The sequence below is a fragment of the Rhea americana genome, unplaced genomic scaffold (genome assembly GCF_003343005.1).
Source record: "Rhea americana isolate MKP2758 unplaced genomic scaffold, rheAme1 scaffold_44, whole genome shotgun sequence".
Lineage (NCBI taxonomy): Eukaryota > Metazoa > Chordata > Aves > Rheiformes > Rheidae > Rhea > Rhea americana.
In genome coordinates, this window is record NW_028186579.1 from 2,833,915 (window position 1) to 2,846,153 (window position 12,239).

Genomic DNA, 12,239 nt, shown 5'->3' on the forward strand with positions numbered 1-12,239 from the left:
TCTGGAGAGAGTTGTGCAATGGCCAGGCATGAGGGTCGGAGCTGCAGCTCCTCAGCAGCTCTGCAAAAGGCAGTCCCAAGGCATCGCACTAGCTCCCAACCTCAGATGAGCCTTTCCCTTCTCTCCATCATGCAAGAGTGCGAAACCTAGGCAGGTTCCTCACACCTTTGGCTGCCCGCACAGTGGCCTCAAACACTGCTAGGCAAACTGATCAAATGTCTCTGTACTGTTTTGTGGAGTTATCAGTTCATTCACAGTACAAACTATATGGCTATAAATACACAATGCCATAAAAGGCTTTTGTGTAGGCATTTAACCTGGAAAGAAAACACATTTTGAAGATGGATTGGCTGATAAAAGTTCAGCAATTTTATCTGCAGCTCTAAGCAAACCACTTTTTGCTAAGTCTACAGAACACAAGGTGGTAGTCCTTTGGAAGATATGCTTGGCATCAAAAATTGCCCTTGACAAATGAGGAACAAAAAGAAGACATAGTTTAACAATTATTTTGGCCTAAGGCATAAACATATAAAAGCCAAAAGCACTCAATAAATTTGAGAGATAAGGCTGTGGTTTGTAGCAGGTAATTCTGCTACACTTTATATTTGGCATCTAGACTTTCTGAAAGCACTATATACCGGGACGACGCATTTCTAGTTCCCTGCCTATCCTTTTATGTGACATCTTTCTGCAGCTCCTTGGTGAGAAATTTGAAGAAATATGGTATGGTGATGGTGTGAATGCCTAAGATCACAAAATTAATATGTTGATGTAACACTTTCCTCCTAGTAAATCTTTTTTTTTTTTTTTTTTTAGTTCTACTTTGTGCTTTGAATCTGAATTTGTAGCCTCCATATAATACTGTGAAGTGCTGAACATCTCCACCAAAACCTTCAGTACTGTCAAAACCCTTATGGTGGGTATGACTTGGGGTGGTCAGTAATTATCATCATCTGACTTCTCCCCCTCTGTCTTTCACTCAGATCCATATTATCATACCAGGTTACTAATTAAAGGGATTTGTTTCAGATATAGAGCCGCACAAGCTACAAGCTCCTTTTTTGACCTTTTTTTTACACAGGTCCTTATAGGGATATATATATATGTCTCCTCCACCATGCAGTCTGAATGCCTTCCAGTAGTTCATTAGGAAATCTGAGTAACATACAACTCATGCTTTCTCCTCCAAAGGAAAAAGATGCATGTATTAGAATCCTCTGTTTTGAGATTTGATATTTAGGCATTTGTTTAGGGTAAGAGATGTCTAGGAGGGGGTTAATAGCAGGGCTTCTCCAAACTCATATGCACTGCAGGCAAAGTGAAAAATGTCTTCCACTGAGACTGGAAGTAGGTGAGCTTCATCACAGGACGTGGTTCCTGTGGAGGTACCTTCCACAGCTTTGGAGTGACCTCCAGGAAAGCTGTGCCTTGTCCTCCAAAAAGTGAAATTCACAGTACCTGAGGAGTGAGACGGCAGCTGCTCTCTTCACCCCAGACCTTCAGCTTCCAGATACTGGGCTCTGGCCTTAGTAGGGAAGTTGCAGATAGGAAAACAGACCTGCTGACTGCCTTGTTGTGATCATTTGGCAAGCAATGGTTACACTAAATCTTCTCCAGTGTGGCTGAAACAGAATCTAACTTATAGAAAATTTGAAATTTCTTTCTCTTTCTCTCATGCTGCAGCACAATGTGACAAATGCTCAGCATTTTTATGCAAATAGCCCTGGCTGTTCTCTGGTTGCAGAGGAGAAGCAGCAAGTGGCAGAATGGTAGTAAGGGCTGCATAACTGGAGCTCACTGCCCCTTTTATCTAATATAGTTCAGGCATGCTGATGGTTAGATACACATCAGACTTTCAAACTGTGGTTTATATAGCTGGTAAGACTCACTAAAACAGCACACACAAATTTCCCTCTCTACTCTCAAATCTAGAGCCCTTGACAAGAATCAGCGTTAATCCTAGGTTGCAAGATGGTTTTTATCCATGCCACAGACAGTTTATACTGCAGTCCAGCACAGTGTAAGCCTCAGAGACCTCTTATGTAACATATCTCTTTCACAGTATGGTGTGTATTTCACTTAGACTTGCAGTGTGCATTGAAAAAAAAACTGTCAGATTCACAGAAGATACTGAAGCCAAAAAAAAATGTAATGTAGCTTTTCTTTAGGAAAAAAAAAATGCAGGCAGGCAGAGATGGTGTGTTCCACACTTGTTCATACCTGCCTCTGTGCCAACAGCACAGACTCTACTTCTTATGATAGAAAAAAATCCACACCTGTCAATGGCTTATGGACCCAGCACCTGCTACAGACCCTCTCAAACATCTCTTCTGCCTCTTATCACAGCACAAAATACAGTAGCAAAATACAGTCACAAGCCCAGAGCAAAAGCTCCTAGCATTTGGACTGGTTTGGCTCCCTGTGCGAGTCTGGAGCTATTGTCACTGTGAATTAGGCTCTGCACTAAGTATGAATGAGGATAAGTGTATATGAACATTCATTTTGTTTCTCTCTTGTGGAGTTTTGCTATACCAGTACCACTTTCTTGTCTCAGCTGTCTGGAGGTAATCTCTCAGAATATGCTGATTCTTGCGCATTATTTTCCTTTTTTTTCTATATAGACAGGCCACCATTGCTTACAGCCTTGGGGAAAAAAAAAAAAAAAAAAGTCCTACAGCAGAAAACCTTGCAGGGTCATTGTCAGAGCCTATTCAAAGGTAGCAACTGCATGTTGCTAAATTAGGAGTAGCTATATTCATTTGTGCCAGCAAAATAGATTGGGGGTGGGGGAGACAGAGCGAATGGGGAGACTCTCCAGAGCAGCCAAGCTTGGACATACCAGTGAATACAGAGTTTTCAAAGCTGACTCACTTTTTCCATTTTTAAAATAAAAACATTAGCAAAGATATTTTAAAGTGGTTACTGTGCTTTTCTGCTGCAATCAAAGCCTTTTCATAAGATTTAACCATCCCCACCCTCCTCAGCAGTAACACATTTTAATATTTGCCTTGCTGATATTAGATCCTTTTAGCCATAAAGACCAAGACAGTTTCAAATGAAGTAGACTTTAGTCCACACCGTATTGGTTTCTAAGGGAAAACTAATGTCCAGAGAAAGCGTAGGAGCCTGGGAGCTAGGATCCCTTGGCTCTATCCATCATGCTTCTGCTGACATGCTGTATTATGGAAAAATGCAACAGAGTCCTGATTGCGAAATTAGGGCCTGAGCTGTACAGGCAGATTTCTGTGCTGATTGAAGTTGAAAGGGGCTCAGAAGTTCAGCATACAGATTAAGAGTTTTCAAAGGTAGCCTCCACAGAGCAAGTTTACTTATGCTACATACAGAGGTTTCTAGCATCAATAACAGCAACAGCAACAAAAGTCTTGAGTCAAAGCAAGAGGAAGACTGGGGAAAATGTGGGCCAGCTACTGAATGGGGCAGGGGCCCTGCTGACGAAGGATGCAGAGAAGGCAGAATTACTGAATGCCTTCTTTGCTTCAGTCTTCAATGCTAAGGGCAGCCCTCAGGAATCCCAGAGCCTGAAGACAAAGGAGAAAGTCTGGAGAAGGGAAGACTTTCCTTTGGTTGAGGAGGAAAGGATTAGAGGCCTTCTGGGCAGGCTAGACATCCACAAATCCATGGGCCCGGATGGGATGCACCCACGGGTGCTGAGGGAGCTGGCRAATATTGTTGCCAGGCCGCTCTCCATCCTCTTTGAAAGGTTATGGAGAACTGGAGAGGTGCCTGAGGAGTGGAAGAAAGCCARTGTCACTCCAGTCTTCAAATACGGCAAGAAGGAGGACCCAGGCAACTAYAGGCCGGTCAGCCTCACCTCCATCCCTGGAAAGGTGATGGAACAGCTCATTCTGGATGTCATCTCCAGGCATATGGAGGTGAAGAAGGTGATCAGGAGTAGCCAGCAGGATTGGATTCACCAAGGGGAAATCATGTTTAATCAATCTGATAGCCTTCTATGATGGAATGACTGGCTGGGTAGATGAGGGGAGAGCAGTGGACATTGTGTACCTTGACTTCAGCAAGGCTTTTGACACTGTCTCCCATAACATCCTCCTAGAGAAGCTCAGGAAGTGTGGGTTAGAGGAGTGGACAGTGAGGTAGATCGAGAACTGGCTGAAAGGCAGAGCTCAGAGGGTCGTCATCAGTGRCGTGGAGTCYAGYTGGAGGCCTGTGGCTAGTGGAGTCCCCCAGGGCTCAGTACTGGGTCCCATCCTGTTCAACTTCTTCATCAGTGACCTGGATGAGGGGACAGAGTGCCTCCTCAGCAAGCTTGCTGATGATACCAGGCTGGGAGGAGTGGCTGATCCACCTGAGGGCTGTGCTGCCATACAGAGAGAGCTGGACAGGCTGGAGAGCTGAGCGGAGAGGAACCTCCTGAGGTTCAACAACGGCAAGTGTAGGGTCCTGCACTTAGGGAAAAATAACCCCATTCACCAGTATAAGCTGGGGGCTGACCTGCTGGAAAGCAGCTCTGCAGAGTAGGACCTGGGAGTGCTGGTGGATGACAAGTTGACCATGAGCCAGCAATGTGCCCTTGTGGCCAGGAAGGCCAATGGTATCCTGGGGTGCATTGGGAAGAGTGTTGCCAGCAGGCTGAGGGAGGTGATCCTGCACCTCTACTCAGCCCTGGGGAGGCCTCATCTCAAGTACTGCATCCAGTTCTGGGCTCCCCAGTACAGGAGAGACATGGAGCCACTGGAGAGAGTCCAGCGTAGGGCTATGAGGATGATCAGAGGGCTGGAGCATCTGCCCTGTGAGAAACGGCTGCGAGAGCTGGGCCTGTTCAGCCTGGGGAAGAGAAGCCTGAGGGGGGATCTTATCAATGTGTGCAAGTACCTGAAGGGAGGGTGTCAAGGGGACGGGGACAAACTCTTTTCAGTTGTCCCATGTGACAGGACAAGAGGCAATGGGCAGAAATTGAAGCACAGGAAGTTCCGCCTGACCGTGAGGGGGAATTTCTTCCCTGTGAGAGTGACAGAGCACTGGCACAGGTTGCCCAGAGAGGTTGTGGAGTCTCCTTCTCTGGAGATATTCAAGGCCCGCCTGGCTGCAACCCTGTCTAACATGCTGTAGATGACCCTGCTGAGCAGGGGGGTTGGACTAGATGATCTCCAGAGGTCCCTTCCAGCCTTACCAATTCCGTGATTCTGTGTGATTCTGTGAAATAACATTTTAAATACACTCCAGAAAGAGAATAAAAACAAAACAAAAATTCTCCAATGCTTCCAGAAAAGGCTGAAGCAGAGGAACAAGCATGTGATGGGATAATACCATGAGACTTGGGTTGGTGAGCTGTAGAGCACCCTCCACAACCAAAAGGATTTCAGCAGCAGGCAGTAGTACTCAGAAACTCACAGGTCAAGCCCATGGAAACACAGCAAACCTGAAAATTAAGCAGCAATGAACCACATCTTTCATGTACAGTCGCAGAGCAAGTGGAACCTAGAGAGTACRAGAGAGGTTGAGTGGCATCATTTTGGCATTTGGGGCAAACAGCAAATTCTTACATGCTCCACCAGTCATAAGTAGTGCCCAATTAGGCAGCTAAATAAGGCTCAGATTCTCCAAAGTGTTCAATACTCACCAGAGAGGGCCAGGAACTAGAGGTTGCTTTTTTTTTTTTTTTTTTTTTTTTTTTTTTAAATATTTAAATAAAAAATTTTTTTTTTTTTTTTTTTATAAATTTTGTTGGAGGTTGCTTTTTTTTTTTTTTTTTTTTTTTTTTTTTTTTTTTTTTTTTTTTTTTTTTTTTTTTTTTTTTTTTTTTTTTTTGAAATAGTGAACTAAAAGATTTTAAAGTTTTTCATGTATCCTAGGAGGAAAGTAGGAGCTAAATTCTTTCAAAACCTGTCCTTCATTTGGCCAACTGTAGGCTCAGAATTAGCATTTTCACATGAAAATAACCGTAAGTACAAAACAACAGCCTTAAAAAGAGAAAAAGATTTACGTTGTATTTAAAGTTCAGCTTAGGAAGTCCCCAAAAGGAAATCCCCACTATTTTATGTTCCATGATAACAATTTTGGTAATATGCTCTTCCATCTGCTTTTTAATTAGACAGTATCAAGAAGCATCACACATAGATTAGAATAAGTAGTCCTCCTGTAATCTTGAAATTTCCAGCAGTATCCAGTTGATTTTAAGAGATTTCTCTTGCTCTCCCACACCCCCTTTTCACTTGTATATTTGTCTCTGCATTCTTTTGCATCATATTTTTCAGTATTTTGTGAAACTTGCAGCTATTATTTTATAAAAAATATCCATTTCATGGAGGGGAAGTATATTTTTCCTATTCCTCTCTTCCCTTACACCCCTTACCCTGCCAATTATGCATTATTTTGCACAAAAAGATCCTAGTGTGTGYCACATTGCATTCTGTCACTGTGTTTCCTCCACAGCTCCCACTAGAATATTGTATATTTTCCTTTTTTCCATCCTGTCCCAACTGTCTATGTGGTTGTTGCATACTGTTTAACTGTTGCCACATTCCTCCTAAAAAGTGGAAGATTTACTCCAAACACTCAGCAAGTGATTTCAGTTTGTTCAGTACTTCCAGACCTTCCTTCCCATGTGACTGGTTTACGGATGCATTAGATGTAGTGATCCTTAGTATGATTAAGGTGCAGAAAATGTGTATTTCCTTAAGCTCACTCACCAGTTATGTGGCTAAAGTCTCAAATGTCACATGGGTGTAATCTGGCAGAAACTCAGGCATAATAYGTAAAAAGGAAAATGAGAAATCCAGATTTGGGATTAGTTTCTGTGAAAAGAGAAAATAAATGGTTAAACAAATCAAGTGAGTGCACAAAATCAGACTTTCAGACTCGTGAAAACTACAGTTTCCCAAAGGACTTAACTCTGTCCCAGCAGTCTGTAGATTTCCACCCTTGAAGCAAACACAGAACAGCAGAGAGGACTCAGTTCCCCAAAACAGTGCACTCCCTCTCCAAAACTCACACCTACTCAGCCTCCTAGCTGTAAGAGCTGCTCACCTGGTCGGCGAGTGCACACACCAACACAATGTTGCTCTCCGCATCCAGCATGCCAGTCTAARAATAACACCGACTGCTACATTCTCAGCTGCCAGATCCTGCATGGGTAGCTCCATTGACCTTGGAAGAGCCATGCCAAACTAGCTGAGGATTTGGGTCCAAGTATGCACAGGAAATCAGATTGTATAGGCAGAGAAGACAGAAAATCATTTCATTCCTGACACACCAGTGGACGAATGCCCTGTAGATGGGAGGGAGAAAGGAGAGRGAGAGGTTTCCCCTCCATCTCTCTGCTTTTATAAAGCTTTCTCTAGACCTTTTGAAAGATGATGTCTTCACAGCCTTTGCAGGAAGCTCAAACCTTTGTCTGACAGCTGCAGAAGCAGAGGGTCCAAAGGACTATTTTTTCCTCTCTCAGTACAGATCCAGCAACAGTAATGGCATGGGAGACACAGCTGGCTAACTTGGGTTCAAAGCCAGTATCTTTTCCCTTTTTCCAAACACACACACACATACTCACTGTATCTTTGGATGACAGAGAGGCTGACATCATCTCCTACCCAGTTGTATTTCCCCCTCTGTTTCAAGACCATAGAGGTATAAAACAAACCCACTATGTGAGCTACTGTAGGGGAGGGGAAAGTGAGAGTTCAGATGTACCCCAAGCTGCCAAACACCTTTTAGACCTTGAACTTTTTTCATCTACAATAGTCAGATTTGGAGAATTTGCTTAGCTACAGAGATAAATTCACATTTTCTTTATAACACGCTAGACTGAAAATTACAAGTAATGCTACTGCAATGAAGCTCTGATGAGTCCTCGAGGAAACAGATATTTATGAAACAAATTAACTGAGGCTCTGTTTTATAATTAATTGTAAAAAAAGCCACTTCAGCTGCTTTAAATCACACCTCTATGCAGCCACATAAAGCAAAAAATGTGAAGAGAACAGTGTCTGCAGCATGAGTATGAATACATTTTAAGGAACAGAAGCCTTATCTTTTCAWCGTGTATCTTTGGACTCTCTATTTATTAATGAACTTGCTATTATGTTTTCTACTAAAAAAAAAATCACATCTCATGGCTGCTTGTAAAAGCTCCTTCTCAACAGAAATGGARGTAATTGCAATCCTGGAGTCAGGGCAGTTCAAGTAAATTTGCACYTTCTTTCCCAGAAAACAAAGCAAAATTCTCATTTACAAGGAAATCTCTTGACCTGCTAAATGTAGCAGGTATATTCTACACTCTTCCCTCAGATTCTATAGGTCTTCTAACTTAAGATTGCTAGGAAGAAAAAAGAAGGTAAAGTGAAATATAAAGACTGTGCTACATTCTCCAGTGCATTACACCTCATGTACTTACACGTATTGGTTCAAGCTGAATCTAAAACACTACCACATTTTTCCAGTGGCATCTTATAGTGATTACACCCCAGACTATATTCAGGTACAGTCACTAGAAAAGAAGAGCATACATCCTGAATTTTTAACTGAATTTTCTGTAGACACAGTGGAAGAGAGAGAAAGGTGAGTTCATCATGAGGAATCTAGGCAGGGCAATAATGGCAGTTCCAAAGCTCTAGAAAGACCAAGTATTTGTCCCCTAGAGCTCTCTTAGCAAGAAATGGCTTTTATTCTTCAATACACAGAAGAGCTGAAATCTGAACATAGAAATGCTCCCTATGACTGCAAGCCTGGAGCTTTGTCCTGGTGGAATCTTATGGTGCAACTTTTTATTGCAAAAGACTTTGTTACACAGCTCTTGGCCTTTTATTCTTTTGGGTGAGGAAATATGTATCAGTTTTAGACTCCCTCCTTGGCACRCATCTTTTGCCTTTCTCTGCTTACCATCTCAACTCCCGAGAGAGAGAGCACAATTCAGTAACAAAATATACTCATTATTATAAGAATGGTTGGGYCTCATCTTCTCCAGATGTTCACACTAAGATCAGAACTTTTAAGAAATCTTACTTTGGCCTAGACCTAAACCAAACAATCAGAGGAAAGGAAGTCACTGAGTGACACAAAACAGGGGGCTAGAAAGAGGAGCATGGGAAAGACCAGGAGGAGAAAAGAGGATAGAGAGGAAAACACAAGGGAGACATGCCTAAGAAGCTAGGTATAGGGCTTAGTAGAAAAAGACACAGGCAATTCCTCTTGCCTAACAACTAATTATAGAGCTTTAGCTAGAAGCCTCATCACCCTCTAGCTCCTATTACAGGCAATGGAAAGAGAGGAACATCTATGAAGAATGCTTCAGATATTACACACACTGAGTCTGGAAAGACTAATTTGCACGAGGCCTACCGGCCATGTTTCTTTCAGCATAAGGACAGGCCACAGTGCAAGAAAAGAGTACAGCCAAATGTATAGTAGCGAGATAAGCTATACTTCTCTGAAGCACCACCGGTAGGTGATTTTCAGGTGAAATACTTAGATGTTTGGCCAGAAAGCGACTGGGGTGGGGGGATGCAAAAAAGTGCATTTTCCAAACAGCTCTGTTTGTATTCTATAGGAACACACYGTTTGTTTGKTTGKTTGTTTTTTAAGGTATCTGTTTCTTGTATGTATAAGCCCTCCCTTTTTTGTTTTCTAATGATGACAGATACAATACCATTTAACTCCTTTCTGTTTCACTAGCATCTTTCTGAAAGCTGTAGGTGAAGACAAAAGGGGTAGAACAGCTCCTACATGAGGACTCTCTCAAAGTCTTTAAGATAGCCGGTGCGTTTTTTGATTTCTTTAGAGCTCAAATTTCTGAGCTCTCAATATAAAATATGATRCATCTCTTTTTTTGCACACACAGAACCAGCTGGAACCACTGGAACATCACTGAATTGCCAYATGTAGATCAAGTACAGAACATTGATGCAAAATGCAATATTTGGTTATATTCTAAATTCCATACTTTGAGGACATGGTGGTTCCTCAAACTGCTCCGTGAGACCCATAGGGATGTGTCTTGGATGACTTGGAGCCATCCCTTTACCTAATGACTGACTTTGCCATCTTTAAATGAGAATAATGGTACTACCTTGCTTTGAGATCACAGATAAAAAGTGTTACATGAAAACAAGTATTATGGTATAATTCTAGATATTATATGGCAACCTAGAGGTAGGAAGACCTCCTGAGACCATCTAGCCTACCTCCTTCYGTGTCTTAAAGCTTGGCCCCTTTGATATATACTTTTKCTGTCACTGTGTTCACTCAGATTCTTGGAGTTCTAGAAACAAAGCTTCTCTGCTTCTCATTTAAGCTAAATAACACTTTCTAATTTTGATTCTGATGGGGTGAACATACTTGTTTTTGCAAGCTTGACCAGTCCTAATGGCGAAAGGGCTGCATAATAATTGATGATGCCTGGCACAGTAGGAGAAATTCAAAGAACCACAGGAAAACATAAGTCTACACTGAAAAAATACCTTAGCCGAGAAAGGAATAGGAAAAGCCAKATTCCTTACCCTTTTTGTGTTCTATACAGAGTAACACTTTTTCCTGCTTGGAATTTTTATCCTAAAAAAGCCACATTTTTCAAGTTGTTACACTGTGTCTCAGTTGATTTTTCTCTTTTACTCCATTGTGATACTTTTAACACCTCTGTTAGTCTTCTAAGAATTCCCTTGAGGTTGACTACATCTTCTGTTAATATAAGGCTGACAATGGAACACAGTGTTCTTGGAAACGTAAACAGACTTGGGCTTCATCCCACTTAAAACCATTTTTTATTCATGTGATTCCAGTTATTTGAGTATGTTTCTCTCATTTGTTTAACCAAATGGATGCTTCCAATCTGAAGTCAATAGCTGTATCTACTCCACAGGGAGACTGGGAGGTTCAGATTGTTTTCACTAAAGGATTGTAGCCTCTCTGGATTAAAAAACTACCCCACAGCTAAATATTTTGATTTCACATGACATCTGGCTGCTGTTGAAGCAACTATAATACAGTTAATTCACTGTACTGGACCCTGGCAACAAGGCTACATAGGTGGAGCAGATGGGCTGTGGTAGAGCAAAGAGGTTGAAAACCAGTAGTGCAACAAATAGATTTTATAAATAATAGAAATGTCACAGAAAATATTGAAACAGTTGTAAGGGAAATTCATCTGTGTTTTAATGAAACCACACTGGAGAATCTTCCTAGGATGAAAGCTTCTTCTAAATGTGCTAACATTTTTTTCCTTTTTTTCCCGGCAACAACAGAAATATTTCATAGCCTGTAGAATAACCTTTCTTCTGACTCTTCCCCCCATCTTGTATGCCTATCTGAACTGACAGAAAAGTACATAGCACAGGACTATGTATAAGGTGTAAGGGGAAATTCATTARGGATGAAAAAAGATTATATGCTATTCTACCTTCTATGCTTTTCGTCTCCATTCTCCTTTAAATATCAAATGTCTGTAGAGTTTTAATGAGAAGATTGGGGTTTATATTATCATTAAACTTTATTATTACCTGAATTTCAGCCAAAAAAATCACCAACCACAGAATTCATAAACTGTGGTCACAGATCCAACTTGGACTGCTCATTGCAGTACTAAAGCAAACAAATTAAGAGAGACACAATATATGTTGACAGCTTTGTACAGCCAAAGAAGACGCAGATATCAGGGCAGTCATAGCAACTCCTGTTGCAGACTCTTGGTCGTGGATAAACAGTCACACAGTTTCTTAAAAGAGCATCATATAACTCACATGAGCTAAAATCTCAGTAATAGCTCTCTATTTTCAACATCAAAAATAGATTTAGGCATTTTTTAAGGTCTATATTGATTTGACTGACAGCAGCCGACTCTGATTCACTACATATATGTTTAGAAATCTCTGTACACACAGTCTACTACATCAAGAGTCAGGCTCAGCTACTCATACATTGTTTCTAGAAGTGATGGGTTGTAGCAGCTTCCAGAATTCATCATGTAAAGTAACAGATGAAGTTTTTGTTGTGCTTCTTACTGTCCTTAATCAGCAAGTCTTGAAATCCAAGATACCTATGATATTTTGGGGAGAATAAATTATTAATATGCAAGCAGAAATTGAATTTCTACATAGATTATTTACTTTCTAAGTCTCTAAATGTTGAAACTTTTAGTTTGTTTTGAATATGCTCATTCTAAAGAATAACTTGATATTTGCAAATACAAGTATTACATTCATACAAATCTGCCCATAAAGTCAAGATATTATCCCTGGTTTGTTTTTTTTTTTGTTGTTGTTTTTTTTTTT